The 14,274-nt window shown below is 45.0% G+C and overlaps 1 pseudogene; it reads right to left on the reverse strand.

Moving 5' to 3' along the window:
- Nucleotides 1–236: 236 nt before the first annotated feature.
- On the reverse strand, nucleotides 237–12,641 carry LOC124029848 (annotated as a pseudogene).
- Between the last annotated feature and the right edge of the window lie 1,633 nt (nucleotides 12,642–14,274).

The following is a 14,274-nucleotide window of genomic DNA, read 5'->3' on the forward strand; positions in this document are numbered from 1 at the left end:
TAGTCTAATGCACAGTGAATGTAACAGCGGTCTAGTCTAATGCACAGTGAATGTAACAGCGGTCTAGTCTAATGCACAGTGAATGTAACAGCGGTCTAGTCTAATGCACAGTGAATGTAACAGCGGTCTAGTCTAATGCACAGTGAATGTAACAGCGGTCTAGTCTAATGCACATTGAATTTTCTTATTGTTCCACTCGGAACTCATAAATAACATAGAAGGTAAAACAAGCTTACCTCTACAAAACTATTGGTAATTAAATGTTGGTACTTCAGCTTCACTTTAGAGTCTGTTATGAGGCGCCTGGAGGAGGAATAACAGACTGTTATTGTCGTGACAAAATAAGCTGGCTTTCCCTGGGTAAGTGCTTTCTGAAAGTGTTCAGACCCTTCACCTTCTCCCCACATTTTGCTACATTACAGCCTTGTTCTATAATGGATTAATTAAACATTTAAATAAATCTACACACAACACCCCATAATGACAAAGCAAAAACAGGTTTTTTTTGAAGTTGTTGCTATTTTATTTTAAAAAATTAACTGAAAAACCCTTATTTGCATAAGTATTCAGACCCTTTGCTATGAGACCCGAAATTGAGCTCAGGTGCATCCTGTTTCCATTGATCGTCCTTGAGATGTTTCTACAACTTGATTGGAGTCCACCTGTGGTAAATTCAATTGATTGGACATGATTTGGAAAGGTGCACACCTGTGTGTTTTATATATATGTCCCACAGTTGACAGTGCATGTCAGAGCAAAAACCAAGCCATGAGGACGAAGGAATTGTCCGTAGAGCTCCGAGACAGGATTGTGTCGAGGCACAGATCTGGGGAAGGGTACCAAAACATTTCTGCAGCATTGAAGGTCCCCAAGAACACTGTGGCCTCCATCATTCTTAAATGGAAGAAGTTTGGAACCACCAAGACTCTTCCTAGAGCTGGCCGCCTAGCCAAACTGAGCAATTGGGGGAGAAGGGCCTTGTTCAGGGAGGTGACCAAGAACCCAATGGTAACTCTGACAGAACTCCAGAGTTCCTCTGTGGTGATTGGAGAACCTTCCAGAAGGACAACCACATTTGCAGCACTCCACCAATCAGGTCTTTATGGTCGAGTGGCCAGATGGAAGCCACTCCTCAGTAAGACACGACAACCCGCTTTGAGTTTGCCAAAAGGAACCGAAAAAGGACGCTGACCATGAGAAACAACATTCTATTAATGTAAATGTGATTCTTATTATTATTTATAAATTAGCCAGAATTTCAAAAAAAATGTTTTTGCTTCTTCATTATGGGGTATTGTGCGTAGATTGTCCCCCCCCCCTCATCAATTTAACCAATTTTAGAATAAGGCTGTAAGGTTACAAAATGTGGAAAAATTTCAAGGGGTCTGAATACTTTCAGAAGGCACTGTAGCTACTACCAATATGGTGCGTTTGCTATAATTCTGCAGAATTATGGGTTGAGTCTGCCTCACTAACGGAGGAGAAACCACATCTAGGATGTTAAGTAAATGGCTACATGAATGTTGTATGGTGTTGAGGCCTGCTGTAACCTGACTGTCAACATTTAGTCAACAGCGTACTGCAGTGAGACTACACGGCCGTAGTGAGATCAGGGCGAGACTATACGGCCGTAGTGAGATCAGGGCGAGACTATACGGCCGTAGTGAGATCAGGGCGAGACTATACGGCCGTAGTGAGATCAGGGCGAGACTATACGGCCGTAGTGAGATCAGGGCGAGACTATACGGCCGTAGTGAGATCAGGGCGAGACTATACGGCCGTAGTGAGATCAGGGCGAGACTCTACGGCCGTAGTGAGATCAGGGCGAGACTATACGGCCGTAGTGAGATCAGGGCGAGACTATACGGCCGTAGTGAGATCAGGGCGAGACTATACGGCCGCAGTGAGATCAGTGCGAGACTATAGGGCCGTAGTGAGATCAGGGCGAGACTATACGGCCGCAGTGAGATCAGGGCGAGACTATAGGGCCGTAGTGAGATCAGGGCGAGACTATACGGCCGTAGTGAGATCAGGGCGAGACTATACGGCCGTAGTGAGATCAGGGCGAGACTTGGGCTGTAAATTAGCTTTAGAGCTGCCTACTGGGTCAAGACAGGAAGCTACAGATTAACAATCATGTCATCAATACAGTCTACAGGCATTAGGGTCCCTTATTGGATGTCACCTGTTAAATCCACTTCAAATCAGAGTAGATGAAGGGGAGGAAACAGGTTAAAGGGGAGGAGACCTGGTTAAAGGGGAGGAGACCTGGTTAAAGGGGAGGAGACCTGGTTAAAGGGGAGGAGACCTGGTTAAAGGGGAGGAGACCTGGTTAAAGGGGAGGAAACAGGTTAAAGAAGGATTTTTAAGCCTTGAGACATGGATTGTGAATGTCTGCTATTCAGAGGGTGAACGGGCAAGACAAAATATTGAAGTGCCTTTGAACGGGGGTATGGTAGTAGGTGCGAGGCGCACCGGTTTGTGTCAAGAACTGCTGGGTTTTTCACGCTCAACAGTTCCTTGTGTATCAAGAATGGTCCACCACCCAAAGGACATCCAGCCAACTTGACAACTATGGGTCAACATGTCCCCAGCATCCCTGTGAGACGCTTTGTAGAGTCCATGCCCTAATGAATTGAGAGGGGGGGACAAAAGGTGGTTCAACTCGATATTAGGAAGGTGTTCCTAATGTTCGGTGCACTCAGACCATAACAATACTCACATGACTGTGTTGTCGTCCACTAAGATGTCACAACTATGGGCAGGGCAGGAGATGGTCTGAAAACAAACGAGACAATGAGTTCAACAGTCGGTGTAACCAGTCCCTTTACATACGATCATTTAGGACGCAGCACTACCTGTCCCATCCCCTCCTCGATGATTTTGGTTGTCAGGTAATCTCCCCAGCACTGCAGACAGAACTTGTGTCCACACTCTAAGCCAGTGAAATACTGCGGGGAAAACAAGAAAACATTATTTTAGTATTTTCAGACACCGCCGCCAAACAGCCGAGTCTCAGGTCTCCTTCCAGAGCACAATGTTTGTCACAGCTTCATCTGCATCAATAGGGCTCGGGTTCATAGTGCGCAGTATAGGGTTCCACAATGGGCCAACGCTCCAGTGAGTCCCTACGGGAACCGTAGCCATGGATACCACTGGACAGACGTGACAGAGTGTTCCGTTGTTTTCACAATGTGTATCGTCTGGCTGCCTAAAGAGCCGTTTCCTGGATAGACCGCTGTCATTTACCCTATCAGGGTGAGATCTGCATTGCCTAGCAACAAATCACAGTGGAATTTCATTGAAAAGCCAGTCTCTTGCTTAAGTATAATTTTAAAAAATCTTTATTTAACTCGGCAAGTCAGTTAAGAACAAATTCTTATTTATAATGACGGTCTACCAGGGAACAGTGGGTTAACTGCCTTGTTCAGGGGAACAGTGGGTTAACTGCCTTGTTCAGGGGACTGAAAAACACATTTCTACCTGGTCAGCTCGGGGATCCGTTCTTGCAACCTTTCGGTTACCAGTCCAACGCTCTACACACTAGCCCAGATAGTGAAATTAGCCCAGATCGTTTACCCTGAAGGAACTGAACCTACAACCTAACTGGGTTAGACGGAGGCATAATGTTTTTGATAAAATGGTATGGAATCGTTGCACAGCGAGCCCAAAACAGGTTTACCTTTATCAGACTCGTATCCAGAGCGATTATATAGTCAGTACATTCATCTTTAGATAGCTAGGTGGACCAGTCATAGTCAATACATTAATCTTCAGATAGCTAGGTGGACCAGTCATAGTCAATACATTAATCTTCAGATAGCTAGGTGGACCAGTCATAGTCAGTACATTCATCTCCAGATAGCTAGGTGGACCAGTCATAGTCAATACATTAATCTTCAGATAGCTAGGTGGACCAGTCATAGTCAGTACATTCATCTTCAGATAGCTAGGTGGACCAGTCATAGTCAGTACATTCATCTCCAGATAGCTAGGTGGACCAGTCATAGTCAGTACATTCATCTTCAGATAGCTAGGTGGACCAGTCATAGTCAGTACATTCATCTCCAGATAGCTAGGTGGACCAGTCATAGTCAGAACATTCATCTTTAGATAGCTAGGTGGACCAGTCATAGTCAGAACATTCATCTTTAGATAGCTAGGTGGGACAACCTCATATCACAGTCAGTACATTTTTCCTCAATAAAGTATCTATCAGCAAAGTCAGAGCTTGAAATGGGGGGGGGCAGATGAAAACAAATATTGAGTAGGTAATAACCTTATGACAGTTAGTTTAGATAACAGATAATGACACGGCAGGTAATATAATATATGAAGGGACTGACTGAGTTTGGGTAGTTTAGATAGCAGATCTGACACGGCAGGTCCTGAGCAGCTGATCTTGTGCTCATCAGTCTGGTCCTCGACTTCTTACAGGGGTTGATGACGTGGCACTCTGAGAACAGCTTATCCACATTACCGTCGAAATACCTGCAGAGAGAAGAGGAGGAGCAGGAGGGGGGAGAGAGAATTGAAGAGGGCACTAGAACAGTCTCCAGCACTCTGCCTCACCCTCTGTTACCCAGCCAAGGAGGGCCTACAGAGAGAAGAGGAGGAGCAGGAGGGGGGAGAGAGAATTGAAGAGGGCACTAGAACAGTCTCCAGCACTCGGCCTCACCCTCTGTTACCCAGCCAAGGAGGGCCTACAGCAACACCTAGATATTCTGCACAGATCCGGTCAGACCTGGGCCCTGAGAGTAAATCTCAGTCAGACAAAACGACTGGTTTTCCAAAAAAAAAAAAAATCCAGTTGCCAGGACCACAAATACAAATTCCATCTAGACACTGTTGCCCTAGAGCACACAAAAAAAACTATACATACCTCGGCCTAAACATCAGCGCCACAGGTAACTTCCACAAAGCTGTGAATGATCTGAGAGACAAGGCTAGAAGGGCCTTCTATGCCATCAAAAGGAATATAAAATTCAACATACCAATTAGGATCTGGCTAAAAATACTTGAATCAGTCATAGAGCCCATTGCCCTTTATGGTTGTGAGGTCTGGTGTCCGCTCACCAACCAAGACTTCACAAAATGGGACAAACACCAAATTGAGACTCTGCACGCAGAATTCTGCAAATATATCATCTGTGTAAAACGTAAAAAATAAAATAATGCATACAGAGCAGATCTAGGCCGATACCCACTAATTATACCCGCTAATTATCTAGAAAAGAGCCGTTAAATTCTACAACCACCTAAAAGGAAGCGATTCCCAAACCTTCCATAACAAAGCATCACCTACAGAGAGATGAACCTGGAGAAGAGTCCCCTAAGCCAGCTGGTCCTGGGGCTCTGTTCACAAACACAAACAGACCCCCAGGACAGCAGCACAATTACACCCAATCAAATCATGAGAAAACAAAAATAATATTACTTGACACATTGGAAAGAATTAACAAAAGAACTGAGCAAACTAGAATGCTATTTGGCCCTAAACAGAGAGTACACAGCGGCAGAATACCTGACCACTGTGACTGACCCAAAATTAAGGAAAGCTTTGACTATGTACAGACTCAGTGAGCATAGCCTTGCTATTGAGAAAGGCCGCCGTAAACAGACCTGGGTCTCAAGAAATGTGCTCACTGCCCACAAAATGAGGTAGAAACCGATCTGCACTTCCTAACCTCCTGTCCAACGTATGACCATATTAGAGAGACATATTTCCCTCAGATTACACAGATCCACAAAGAATTTAAAAACAGATCCAATTTTGATAAACTCCCATATCTACTGGGTGAAATACCACAGTGTGACATCACAGCAGCAAGGTTTATGTGTGACCTGTTGCCACAAGAAAAGGGCAACCAGTGAAGAACAAACACCATTGTAACCTTTCCCACATTGTTACGTTACAGCTTCATCTTAGAATGGATGAAAAGTGCAAACACTCATTAAAAAAAACTCTTTTTGCTTTGTCATTATGGGCTATTGTGATGTCATTATGGGCTATTGTGATGTCATTATGGGCTATTGTGATGTCATTATGGGCTATTGTGATGTCATTATGGGCTATTGTGATGTCATTATGGGCTATTGTGATGTCATTATGGGGTATTGTGATGTCATTATGGGGTATTGTGATGTCATTATGGGGTATTGTGATGTCATTATGGGGTATTGTGTGTAGATTGATGAGGTGAAAAAAAAACAATGTAATCAATTTTAGAATAAGGCTGTAACGAAACAATGTGTAAAAAGTCAAGGGGTCTGAATACTTTTCCGAATGCCCTGTAAATACAACCCATTTTTATGTTCATTAATTTTCCTTTCCAACTATCTGTACATTGTTACAACACTGTAAATATATAATGGCTAACTTTAGAACCGTAGTGAGTAATGTTTACTGTTAATTTATGTTTGTTTATTTCACTCTTGTATATTATCTACTTCACTTGCTTTGGCAATGTTAACATATATGTTTCCCATGCCAATAAAGCCCCTTCAACTGAATACACACACCACACACACACTGTTCATTTCTATTGTAACGTTGTGTTTGGCAATATGGATCAACACGTCATGCCAATAAAGATAACTGAAATAGAATTTAAGGAATTTAAGGAGAGACAGAAACAAGCTTTGACAAACACATCATCGGCGTTGTTTGAAACCAGCAGAATGAAACGAGGTCATAAAACTGGAGAAAAAAAAAAAAACCTAACCGGGTCGGTATACCTTTCCATGAGCTTCTCTCTGTCCCAGTTGAAGTGACTCAGAAGGATCCTGGTGATTGTTGCAGGATTCTAACAGGAAACAGAAGAGAAATGGCCGTGTTATACTGGCTGTGTTATACTGTTATACTGGCTGTGTTATACTGTTATACTGGCTGTGTTATACTGTTATACTGGCTGTGTTATACTGGCTGTGTTATACTGGCTGTGTTATACTGGCTGTGTTATACTGGCTGTGTTATACTGGCTGTGTTATACTGGCTGTGTTATACTGGCTGTGTTATACTGGCTGTGTTATACACGCAATAAGTTAGCACCGTATACAGTCCAACATTAGACATGGAAAGCGGTCGCTAAGCTGTAGCCCAGGACAGGTTTATAATGTTGTCACCAGTAACAAAAACACTAGTGATTATTATAACATAGACGATATGTGTGAGTGCCAGTCAAACCTCATCACTGATCATAACTACGGCATTGTGTTTTACGCAGTTATGTGATATAGCAAGAGATTATCCTGTATTTTAAGAGTTATCCAGAAACGAGAAAGCTTAAATGGATGGTGGACCTATTCCCCCTCAGGAAACTGTAAAGATTTGGTATGGGGTCCTCAGATTCTCATGAGGTTCTACAGCTGCACCATCGAGAGTATCCTGACTGGTTGCGCCACTGCCTGGTATGGCAACTGCTCGGCCTTCGACCACAAGGCACTACAGAGGGTAGTGCGTACGGCCCAGTACATCACTGGGGGCCAAGCTTCCTGACATCCAGGACCTCTATACCAGGCGGTCTCAGAGGAAAGCCCTAAAAAAAATTCTAAGACTCCAGCCACCCTAGTCATAGACTGACCTCTCTGCTACCACACGGCAAGCGGTACCGGTACCGGAATCTAGGTCCATAAGACTCCTGAACAAATAATCAAAGGGCTACCCAGACCCCTCTTTTATGCTGCTGCTACTCTGTTTATTATCTATGCATAGTTACTTTAACTCTACCTACATGTACAAATGACCTCAATTACCTTGACTAACCGGTACCCCGCACATTGACTCTGTACCGGTACCCCCTGTATATAGCCTCCACATTGACTCTGTACCATAACACCCTGTATACAGCCTCCACATTGACTCTGTACCGGTACCCCTGTATATAGTCTCCACATTGACTTCTGTACTGGTACCCCTGTATATGCCCCACATTGACTCTGCACGTACCCTGTATATAGTCTCCATACTGACTCTGTACCGTAACACCCTGTATATAGCTCTCCACATTGACTCTGTACCGTAACACCCTGTGTATAGCTCTCCACATTGACTCTGTACCGTAACACCCTGTATATAGCCTCCACATTTGTACCGTATCCCGTATATATTCCACACTGACTCTGTACCGGTACCCCTGTATATAGTCTCCACATTGACTCTACCGTACCCCCTGTATATAGTTTTCCACATTGACTCTGTACCGTACCCTGTGGCTATAGCCTCCACATTGACTCTGTACCGGTACCCTGCATATAGTTCTACATTGACTCTGTACCAGTACCTCTGTATATAGCCTCCACATTGACTCTGTACCAGTACCCCTGTATATATAGCCTCCACACTGACTCTGTACCGTAATACCCTGTATATACCTTGACTTGCACCGGTACCCTGTATATAGCTCTCCACATTGTACCGTAACATCCTGTATATAGCCTCCACATTGATCTGTACCAGTAACACCCTGTATATAGCCTCCACATTGACCGTAACACCCTGTATATAGCCTCCCACCTTATAGCCGTAACACCCTGTATATAGCCTCCACTGTACCGTAACACCCTGTATATAGCCTCCACATTGTACCATAACACCCTGTATATAGCCTCCACATTGTACCGTAACACCCTGTATATAGCCTCCACATTGTACCGTAACACCCTGTATATAGCCTCCACATTGTACCGTAACACCTGTATATAGCCTCCACATTGTACCATAACACCCTGTATATAGCCTCCACATTGTACCGTAACACCCTGTATATAGCCTCACTGTTATTTTACTGGTGCTGTTTAAGTATGTTACCCTGTATTTAACACTTAAAGCATTGTTTGAAGGGCTTTTAAGGAAGCATTTCACTGTTTAATTATGTTACAAATCAAATTTGAGTTGAATTGGGCGTAAAGAAAAAAAAAGTCATTGATGGAAACGGGAGGCGGCTGCGGGAGTGAAGGCGGCTTTGCTACGGAGCCCGAAGCATTTCACTGACGGTATTTGAGCCCGCAGCGGCTACGGGGCCCGGAGCGGGAGCGGCTAAATCAAATTTGAGTTGAACTTTGGGCGTAAAAAGAAAAAAAAAGTCAAGTTTGATGGGCGGGAGCGGCTACGGGAGCCGGGAGCCCGGGAGCGGCTACGGGAGCCCGACGGGAGGCGGCTGCGGGAGCCCGACGGGAGGCGGCTCGGGAGCCCCGAGCGGCGGGAGCCCGACGGGAGGCGGCTCGGGAGCCCGGCGGGAGGCGGCTGCGGAGGCCGGACGACGGCGGCGGCTGGAGCCCGACGGGAGGCGGCTACGGGAACGGGGCGGCTACGGGAACCCGGCGGGGAGCGCTCACGGAGCCCGACGGGGAGCGCTGCGGAAGCCCGACGGGGGCTCGGGAACCGGGAGGCCGGGCCGGGGAGCGGCTACGGGAGCCCGGCGGGACGGGCGGCTACGGGAGGCCCGGCGGGAGCGGCTCGCGGGAGCCGGACGGGAGGCGGCTACGGGGAACCGGACGGGAGGCGGCTCGGGACGGGAGCCCGACGGCCGAGCGGCTACGGGAACCCGACGGGAGCGGACTCGGGACCGGAGGCGGCCCGAGCCGGACGGGGAGCGGCTGCGGGAGCCCGACGGGAGGCGGCTCGGGGCCCCGGGAACGGAGGCGGCTCACGGGAGCCCGACGGGGCGTGAGGGAGCCGGCCTAGGCGGGGAGGCGGCTATATTGTAATTTTCTGACCTGGTCTGGCGATGAACTGCCTGCTATATTTAGGGGACGCTGTGTCCCAACTTCCAAAATGGCACCCTATTCCCTATGTAGTGCACTACTTTTGACCAGAGCCACTATAAAGGGAATTAAGTCCCATTTGGGACACAACCACTGTCACGCTGGTGTCTCAGCACCGTGCCAACCAAAAACAACATTCATAAAAAATACAAATTGGATTTTTGAATGTAATCAGCAACCAGCAACTGATATGGAGGTTTTGCATTTCAGATGAAGTCAAGAGAATACAAAGGTTTGATTGTAGTGCATTACCCTGATAAGAAGTTAGCTTCTAACATGTCATGGTGTTTAAAAAAGAACAATGGGGGCAGGTGGTCAGCTGGTTGGCTAACTGTGGATCATTGCTGCTGTACAGGCTATGTGTATGGAAACACCTCATAGGAAGAGATCATGTACAGGGAAGGTATGTAGGCAGGCAGCAGTTGGAGCATGGGGAATAGCAACTCCGGCTTGTGAAATCAAATTTGATTTATCATAGTCTACAACTGCTGTTTACCAAGCATAACAGTGAAATGCTTACTTACAAACCTTACTTCCCAACAACACAGAGAGAAAAATAGATCATTTTTCCAAAAAAACAACCTGTTTTGCTGAATCTTTATGGGGTATTGTATTCATACAGTGCATTCAGGAAGCATTCAGACCCCTTCACCTTTTCCACATTTCGCTACATTACAGCCTTGTTCTAAAAAAGTAGTACATTATTTATTTTCCACACCAATAATTTTTTTTTTGAATAAGTCTGTGACGTAAACAAAATGTTGAAAAAGTGAAAGTCTGAGTCTTCCTGAATGCCCTGTATGAACACAATCACGAAAACAGGTTTTTAGATTTTTTTTTTTGCAAATGTATTAGAAAATAAAAACAGAATTACGCCTTATTTACATAAGTATTCAGACCCTTTGTGAAACTCAACATTTCACAAATTAACAAGGCACACCTGTTAATTGAAATGCATTCCAGAGTGACTACCTCAAGCTGCCGGTTGAGAGAATTCTAAGAGTGCCAAAGCTGTCATCAAGGCAAAGGGTGGCTACTTTGAAGAATCTCAAATATATTTGTTAAACACTTTGGTTACTCAAAATGTCCTCACTATTATTCTACAATGTAGAAAATAGTAAAAATAAAGAAAAACCCTTGAATGAGTAGGTGTCCAAAGCGTTGGACTGGTACTGTATATATCTATATCTATCTCGTACCCCTGCACATGGACTCAGTACTGGTACCCTGTGTATAAAGCCAAGTTATCGTTTCTCATTGCGTGTTTTATTTGTCATTTCCTTTCTCTTTGCATTGTTGGGAAGGCCCCTCACTAAGCATTTCACTGTTAGTCAACACCCGTTGTTCACCAAGCATGTGACAAAATAACATTTGATTTGAAGACTAGACCTACAATACTATACAGTTGAGTTCCCTCCTCTAGGATTTGTATGTATTTATTTTTATTTCACCTTTATTTAACCAGGTAGGCTAGTTGAGAACAAGTTCTCATTTACAACTGCGACCTGGCCAAAAGGATTCATGCCCAGGCTTAGCTTAGAATTTAACACCAATGTTGACCATTTAAAGATATTACATTGTCAAAATGAAGGTAAATTCTTAGCTACACCAGGCTGTGCCGATACATATAAAGCTAGTTTAGGGTGTCTCTTCAGACCAGAGCACTGGACCATGGTTTAAAATGTGTTGTTGTTATTGCTGAGGTTATTAAGACATTGACGGGGGCCGTGGGGCGCGGTCAGCTGAGCACATCCCAATGGGCAGTTTTACAAAATAAATAGTAATGCTGGTGGGGGAATAGGCTACCTGGCCGATACTTTGATCACAGAAGGGCTGTGGGAGGCACATAACTAGCTAGCTGACGTATACAGCCATGTTTCATGGTTAATTGATAAACTAGCTAACTTTAACTAGTAAGGATATTTGAAAGAGACATCTAGCTAATCACCTTGCCGAGTTGACGTTAATTAGCTTCCGGTTGCGAGTTAGCTTAGCTACCCGACCTTAGCTACTAGCCCTTAGCTACCCGGCCCTTAGCTACCCGGCCCTTAGCTACCCGGCCCTTAGCTACCCGGCCCTTAGCTACCCGGCCCTTAGCTACCCGGCCCTTAGCTACCCGGCCCTTAGCTACCCGGCCCTTAGCTACCCGGCCCTTAGCTACCCGGCCTTTAGCTACCCGCCCTTAGCTACCCGCCCTTAGCTACCCGGCCCTTAGCTACCCGGCCCTTAGCTACCCGGCCCTTAGCTACCCGGCCCTTAGCTACCCGGCCCTTAGCTACCCGGCCTTAGCTACCCGGCCTTAGCTACCCCGGCCCATAGCTACCCAGCCTTAGCTACCCGGCCTTAGCTACCCGGCCTTAGCTACCCGGCCTTAGCTACAAACCAGATGGCGAAACAAAGTCAACATGTAGTCGATAACATGTAAGATACTAACAAAACACATGTTTTCTTCAGTTAACTAGTCAGCTAATCTAAAACGAGCCGTTTAATTTGTGTACGGTTAGTCGAGCTAACAGCAGGGTAGGTGGCCTGTCCACCGTCCCCGGTGTTTCCTGCACCGACACGCCTCGGAAATACCTCACCTGGATGACCTCGTTGACCTCCCTGATACCTCCACCATATGCTGGAGTATCTGCTCGGCATCAGCACTTCGAAGCGGTAGTCCTCTTCCTCTTGCCGGTCCCTGACCACTTCCCCGGTCTCCAAACCTTCCGTCCCGTTCCCCTCCGGCCTCCGCGGGATCGACCAGTTCCACCTCGTCCTCGCCTAACTCAGGGTGTCTCCCCCGGTTCCTCTGCGCCGCTGTCTTCGCTACATTCGTCCTCGTCCAAGTCATAGTTATAACCTTCGTCTGAGTCCATTTGCTCGGTTAATAATCGAGACAAAACCCGATGTAGATGCTTGGAATGGGGCAGTTTGCTTGTTATGGAATGGATCCAAACAACAACAACAACAACAACAACAAAAAACACACGGTCGGGTCGGTCTTGTATTATTGTTTGTTTTTTCAGTTGTAGTGGAAATAACAACAAATGTCGCCGCTAGATGAAACCGTGCGCACAAAGACGCGGCGTCGTGACGCACGTCAGTTGGATGACTCGGGGCGAAATAACAACAGGGTCGTGGCTAGAAGGATCTAACTTTTTGTCGAATTAACGTGAAAAAGTGCAAATTCTTTGCCTTTTATTTTATTTTTTTTTTAACTAACCCTAACTCTTTTTCCTAACCTTAACTTAATTCTCCAAACCTGCTACGAAACGTAAAAAATATACTAATAGTGAACCATAATTAATACAAATCCATTCATTAATATAAATACAAATCTGACGTTAATTTGACAAAAGATGAAAACCTTCTAAGCTATGATCTAAAAAGATGCTGACAATGTTGTGTATTTTATTATCCGTATTTTAAATGAAGTAAATTAAAATAATGTTTTGTGTTATATTGAGTGCAGCGCAATGTTTATTTATTTATTTGTAAGTCACTACGGAAGTTGTAGAGCGCAGTTACATTTGGCTTAAAAGCATTTTAAAACTCCATGGGTTGAAGTAGTAAGACATAGATGTTATTGTTGTAAAAAAAACTGAGTGTGCTTCATTTACTATCATCCTACATTAAAATATTGAATTATTTTGTCACATTTATTTTATATTATGCCAATTTCCTCAATGTGGACAATTTGTGGTACTGCATTTTCACCGCAGAATTACGCATCCTTTTTGCTTCAGATTGGTGACGTTCATATAAAAGTTTACAGTCATCACGAATACAGTAAATTGATTGCTTTAAACAGATTCATATATTTGGCTTGGTACTACAGGCGCCTGTCCGTCTCAGGACATAAACGTCTCGGCATTAAAAGTCGATGGCAAACAAATTCACGGATTTGACAGTCATGCTATCACTAAAATGAAAGCCAACCTCTTTGTCACTTTGTAGAACGACCTGTGAGGTGATGATTCATTTCAGTGAAATTAAAATTTGAAAAAAGCAGAATCTCCATTTAACATTCTAGAATTTAGATAACTGTCTTCAACCAATGGTCTTCTAACCAGTGATGTTAAATAGTGTTTGCTTAAACAGTGCATACACACCGAATGTTTGGCCCCTGTGCTATTGATTTCAACATGTTATAGCTGGAAGTGATTAACACATATTTTTTTGTTGTTGTTACATTTGGCGACAGATGCAATTTTCTGTGGTGGTTTGGGGAGAGAGAGCGAGAGTTGCACCCCTTCTGAAAAAACCTACACTCGATCCCTCCGATGTCAACAACTACAGACCAGTATCCCTTCTTTCTTTTCTCTCCAAAACTCTTGAACGTGCCGTCCTTGGTCAGCTCTCCCGCTATCTCTCTCAGAATGACCTTCTTGATCCAAATCAGTCAGGTTTCAAGACTAGTCATTCAACTGAGACTGCTCTTCTCTGTATCACGGAGGCGCTCCGCACCGCTAAAGCTAACTCTCTCTCCTCTGCTCTCATCCTTCTAGACCTATCGGCTGCCTT

Source organism: Oncorhynchus gorbuscha, unplaced genomic scaffold (genome assembly GCF_021184085.1).
Source record: "Oncorhynchus gorbuscha isolate QuinsamMale2020 ecotype Even-year unplaced genomic scaffold, OgorEven_v1.0 Un_scaffold_7897, whole genome shotgun sequence".
Taxonomy (NCBI): Eukaryota; Metazoa; Chordata; class Actinopteri; order Salmoniformes; family Salmonidae; genus Oncorhynchus; species Oncorhynchus gorbuscha.